We start from the raw sequence: 6,899 nt of genomic DNA on the forward strand, positions 1-6,899 counted from the left end.
ACCGATCGATTCCATCCACATCATCACATACATGCCGCAATCATATCTGTTACAAAATTTGAAAACCACACATGTCAATTATGATGAATACTGCATAAATTAAGCTTTCTATTTGTGATAACATCTCATACCCATTCAATTGCTTATTCTTCTTATGCTCCACAATTTGAAGTTTTTCAAGGGATACTTTCCTAGAGATCCACATGACTCAACCCAAATGCGTTTCTTATTATAAGAATCTAATATTTTAATCTGCATTAAAATAGAAGAAGTTATGCACCAAAAAAATTATGCATTATAATTTACATAATGTCCTTTCATACATACATACATACCAATCTCTTAGCATCCTTCACTCTCTGTTTAGCTGCTTCAGTTGTAAACATACTATCATATATTGTTACAACATGATCTACCATATCCAACACCAACAGATACCAGTGTGAATTATGGTAGTTTATTGTGATCATTATCTGCAAAAATTTCACACCCAATTTGACAAAATTCAACATTCTATATCCGAAACATCATTGCAATTGGTATGGTGTCTTACCTTCTCACAGTCGGTGAATTTCACATAGTTATCCAATATGACACCCCAGAAGGTAGAAATATTCTCAACACTTTCTTTATTGTTGGCTTCCAACGCCTGTTGCTGTAATTACGCAACAAACATTATTAATTTACCGTCTATAACACTACTTTTCAATATTTATTAATTTAACTCACCACTAAGAGGTATGGAAGGTAGCCAATCCTCCGGTGTGACTTTTGAGAATCGTAGCATATGGTCCAGGCGAGCAAATCGATAACCTAACAAAATTAATTACACAATCAGAACATATTCAATAAGTTTTATTTATTTTCTACTTTCTACTTACCACACCGCCAACCCATTCTGTAGGCTTCAACGTTGCAACGTCGTATACAGTAGCGAATTGATTTCCCATTGATATTACAGAATATCTGTATGAATCATTAGGATTAATATCTTGTCATGAAATATTTAAATATCACTCACAAAACAATATATTCACTTACCCCGATTCTAACTCGCTATTCCATAAATAATCACAAATTGCAGCTTCGATGTCATCAATTCCGGTTGGAATGTCCGCTTTTTCAACCTACAATTTTGCATACAAATTTTTGTCACAACAACATAATAAAAATCAAATTAAGTATTCTTTTATTAAACTTACCTTCTGCTTCTTCTTCTGGGGTGCAGGACATTCCGAATCCAAAACTGCTGCTATGACACTCTCCGGTGTATAAAGCACAATAGGTCGATCCCTTACTCCGATCAACGATCCAAAACCTATTTCTCCCAGCACATTCAACTGACCCTTCTCCTTAAGGTGTTTAATTAATAAATTCACCCTTTTAATGCTGCACCTTGTCGAAACTTCCTACATTTTTTAACAATATATAATGTTATAGTTCTTATATATTTTGTATCAACGTATTTACAAGTTTAATGAATACCTTATTTTCATGTGCTTTCCTCCGTTCTTTGTATTCTTTACTATCATTCCTTGACTGTGTGATGTAAGGTTCCTTTTCAGCATCACTCATTGAATTCCATTTGGACCTCACATCTTTTTTCACCTAATATTAAACATAAACGTTTCTTAATCAATACATTAACACTAAATACTAATACTACTCAATGTCAATTTCATTTTACATACCGAACCGCTCTGTGTGCCATCTCCCTTCATCCTTTTGCATTCGGCCATACTGTTAACATTTAAAATTTGTAATCAATTTAAAGTTTATCGATACTTTAATCCAATTACCATTTCAACAATAATAACAAAAAGACATTGATACTTACTAGAAGTACATATATCCACCCTTTGGTTGCTTTCGAGTCTCGGCCTCAATTTCAAAGTCATCTGCTCCACCAACAATTTTCCAACCCATTGACTCCATTTTTCCTTCATATATCAGTTTACGCAAATCAATTATTTTGTTACATACACTTTTCAATATACAAATATAGATAACTACTCTTGTGGTAAACGGTTTTCTTCAAAAGAATTTGAATGGCCACACCAAAATGTGTCGGCACATTATACAACCTATAATATCATTTTCTACCTATAATATTTAATAAAAGTATCGACATTTATATTTTTCCTTGAATATCTATTTCTACCTGCAATCGGTCCCAAATGCTTCCTTACTCCAAAACCCCAAACAACACATAAAAAACCCTATCGCGATTACTGTAATAATAAAAAATTAGGGTTTCGACAACATACTTTTCGATTCGACTGCAGCAACAAACAAACAAACTTCGCTTTAGAAACGCCTTCTGAAATGCAGCAACAATTACTCTTCGATTTCAAAAACTCGTCCGTTCTATCTTTTTTCAGAGGATATTTAGCTATGGCCTTTATATTTTCATCGGATATGTTATTATATTTAATCGATACAAATACAAAAGTGTCGATACTTTTATGTCAGGTGTCGATACTTTCGAAAGGATAATTACCTATTTCTTTGAAAGTGTCGATAATTTATTACACGTACTTACGAAAGTGTCGACACTTTCAATATATCCGGTATCATTTTACCGGTTTTATCATTTTATTACGGTTTTATCATATTTTTACCTGTTATATCGTTGTGGATCGATATATTTTTTTAAAGTATCGACACATTATAGGCGCTATAACTGCTTCTCTTTTAAATTCACAAAGTGTCGATCCTTATATAACGTATCGACACTTTTAAATTTACCGGTTTTATCATTTTGTTACCGGTTTTATCATATTTTACCTGGTATATCTTTTTGGATCGATATATTTTTAAAAGTATCGACACTTTTTAGGATTTAAAACTGCTTTTAAAGTTATGTAATTTATGTTTCAATTTATTTAATAGTGTTCATGTTTTCCACCTACAATATTAATTTAATAATTTAATTTACACAAAATTTTATTTGATTGTTTGATATTTTATAAAATATTATTTAGAATTTAAATTTAACAATATTAACCAAATATAATAATAAATATTTTCAACAGTGAAATAAGTATGGACACTTTTATAAAAATGATATATACTTTTTTGAAAGTTATGTAATTTATGTTTCAATTTTTTTAATAGTGTTTCATGTTTTCCACCTACAATATTAATTTAATAATTTCATTTACACAAAAATTATTTGATTGTTTTGATATTTTATAAAATATTATTTAGATTTTAAATTTAACAATATTAACTAAAGATAATAAATATATTTTCACAGTGAAATAAGTATGGATACTTTTATAAAAGGATAGATAATTTACAATATAACAGGTAAAAATATGACAAAACCAGATTCATTATGACAAAACCGGTAAAATTTACTTGATATGTTAAACGTATGGACACTTTTATAAAAAGGATAGATACTTACCGATAACCAAAGTTTACCGGTTACCAAATTTTTTAATAGTTTTTCATATTTTCTACCTAAAACATTATTAGTTGTCAACATAATAGGTACCGCTAAACCGAATTTATTAAATACATTTTAATGTATCCGGTAATGCTGTATATTAGCCGTATATTAACCCGCCTTTCCTGAGACATTCCCAACTTGAGCACGAGTTTGACTTAGACATTATCCAGTTGAACCGAATAATATTTAACTCGGTTTGATAAGTTTATGAGCAATTCATTAAATTTTTTAATATATTAAAAAAATTATTTCATTCAAAAATAATTAATTTACTAATATATAATAAGTTTAATATAAAAATAAGTGTCTTAATTTTACTTCGAAAAATGATTTGATACTTAAAGAATTTTTCGTTAAAAATTAATATCTAAAATTTTTTTAGATACACTTTTAGGTGTCTATTGTTATTTTTTTTTATTTTTTAAATTTTGTTAATAATAAAAATATTTTTATTGAAACAAAAGTTAATTTATTTACAAAATAACCCCAAACTTTTAATAAAATTATAAAAAACAAAAAAAAAACTAAAATCAAATAGTTATAAAAAATGATAGATTACTAATATTTTAATTTCTAATAAATAATTAAAAATAATTAATTAATAATTAATATTATTATTTTACTACACCCAAAATCAAATAGTAATTATTATTTTAATATATTTATGGATTGTTATTTTGGTATTTAGACTATGAATTTGTTTCATATACTATTTTTTTTTGTTAAATTTATTAATTTATGCTTGTATTTAGTTCTATATAGTATTAGTAGATTTTATTTATAGTTAAAACATAAAATAAAAATTTCGGTAAAAGAGCTTAATGAGCAACGAGCTTAACGAGCAACGAGTTGAGCAATAAATTTTCTTAACGAGCATGATTCGAGCAAAATTTTAACGAGTTTAATGAACAACTAGTTAAATAGAGTAATAAATTTTTTTTAACGAGTATAAGTTGAACATCACTCAACTTGCGATCGACTCGATCGATAAGTATCCCTAGCAAGTAGGGCAAGGGAGATGAGGACAAGCGGATGAAACATATTGAAACACGTGGAGAGTGAGGGGAAATAATGAGAAGCGAACGATTCCACTAGAAAAGTTATTATTTTGATTTGATTTAATAGAATTAAATACAATTTAGGGTTAACTACTTTGCATACCATTGATCTTTAAGCGTTGACTCGTTTATATAACCAACGTTTCAATTTTTTTAATTTTAACACTAACGTTTATTTTTATGTACAATTATATCACTCCACCGTTAATGATTTAATGGAACGATGACATGAAAATCGTATATCGTGACATCGCTGATGTGGATGCCTCATCTAAACAACGTCGTTTTGACATTTTTGTTTTAGTACTCAAAATACCCAAAATAACCCAAAATAACGTCGTTTTGCTTGAATCCTAATATTTCTAGGGACTAAACTCAAAATTTCCCATTATCTTTTTTCTCTTCTTCCTCCTCATCTTCATCTGTATCTCCTTTTCCATGGTTTTCTTGGCAACCAAAACAGATTTTCCGGACAAACACAAGGTCTTCGATTATATCAAGGCTTATGCAAATCACTTCAAACAAGGGTTCAGCGGTGTTCCATATATCCCGGAATTCCCTCCGAACAAGGGTCCCGAAGCATTTCACGGCAATATGATACACCGCAGCCATGGAAGATGCAAAGGCGGTGGAATTCATCAAAGGAAAAAGATTCATCGTTGTTGGGTTCTAGAAATCCGCACTGGACATCTTCATTGAGTGTTCTACAGCAAATTGGATGGAAAATCCATGCACAGTTTTATACAGGACAACACACTAGAACCACACTGATTATCTTCCATGGGGGCTTTCATTAGCGCATATGCATCTTACTCGTTTCTCGGAGCTCGTGGTTCATAAGCCCGGTGAAGCGCTTCTCATTGGTCTTTTAGCCATAGTTTCTTGCACCTCTGGTCAACTTCAAATCAAATGGCATGGCATTTGTATAGTTTTTTTTTTCACTTTTGGTTATTTGACAAATATGGGCGTGTTCGAAATTTGTGGAAAGTGACATAAGAAGGAAGCTTCGTTTGGCGAAGAATAGAATCGCACCAATGCACAGTTTCCTCCATGAAATCTGTTTGGTTGCCAAGAAAACCATGGAAAAGGAGATGCAGATGCAGATGAGGAGGAAGAAGAGACAAAAATAGGAAAATTTGAATTTAATCCTTAGAAAATTTAGGGTTCAAGCAAAAATACATCATTTGGGTTTTTTTTTAGCACTAAAACATAAACGTCAAAACGACGTCATTTAGATATGGCATCCACATCACGATATGTCGTTGTCATATCATCGTGCCGTTAAATCATTAACGGTTGAGTGGTATAATTGTACTTAAACGTAAACGTCAATGTAAAAATTGACAAAATTAAAACGTTTGTGGTATAAACGAGTTAGCGGTTAAATATTGGTGATATTTGAAGTAGTTAACCCTAAAATTTAACTTAAAAATAAGATTCAAATAACTCAAATTTTTTTACAGTTAATAGATTAATTTTTAAGTTCGTATCAAATCTATTGACTTTGTATGATATATGTATATCGTATTTAAAAGAGTAAAAATATATATATATGTATATCATATATGATTATAGAAATTTATATAAATTTAAACAAAAACTAGAATAATTCGATTCATCAACAATCAATTGGTCTAACGAGATGAGATATTAGATTCTTTAAGTTGAATCAGGGTTCGAATCCTAACACTTTCGAATTGAGTAAATTGGGTCGAGAGTGTTACTCTTATCTCTATAATACGTAATTCAGATTAATTGATCTATTCGAATTCCAGTTGAGTGGTGTTATACAAAATACTTCTGCCGTACACGATCCTTTTCACCCCAAATAGTATATTCATTTCCAAATATAATCAACAAACAAGGGCATATATTTATAATTCCTAAAAATTATGTGTTTTACGATTAAAACTAGGCAAATGACTTTTGTGTTTTAATTAGTTAGCAAATATATATATATATATATATATAATTTAATTGTATCATATGTCTCCAAATTATGACTCTCATTTTAAATCGACTCTCATTTATTTATTTAATAAATAAATAGATAGATAGCAATATATACATATATATATATATATATATATAAGTTAATTGTATCATATGTCCCCAAACTATAACTCTCATTTTAAATCAGCTTCTAAACTTATGGATGTTTCAATTTAATACTCAAATTATGACTTATTCTAAATTAGTCCTTAAACTTTTGAACATTCTATTTCCATCCTTAAACTATGACCCTATTTCTAAATTGGACCCTAAACTTTTGAATATTCTAATTTCATCCCCAAATCCATCCAAATATGTAATTAGTTTCATCACAATTTAACCTAAAATTTGCTTTTTCTTCAAACATATAATAACATAACTAGGCCTGACAT

At 29.5% G+C, this 6,899-nt stretch overlaps 1 pseudogene; it reads left to right on the top strand.

The window, feature by feature from the left end:
* Window positions 1-4,953: 4,953 nt before the first annotated feature.
* Window positions 4,954-5,645, top strand: LOC120208661 (annotated as a pseudogene).
* The last annotated feature ends 1,254 nt before the right edge of the window (window positions 5,646-6,899 follow it).

The sequence above is a fragment of the Hibiscus syriacus genome, unplaced genomic scaffold, assembly GCF_006381635.1.
Source record: "Hibiscus syriacus cultivar Baekdansim isolate YM2019G1 unplaced genomic scaffold, ASM638163v2 tig00016849_pilon, whole genome shotgun sequence".
NCBI classification, from domain to species: Eukaryota; Viridiplantae; Streptophyta; class Magnoliopsida; order Malvales; family Malvaceae; genus Hibiscus; species Hibiscus syriacus.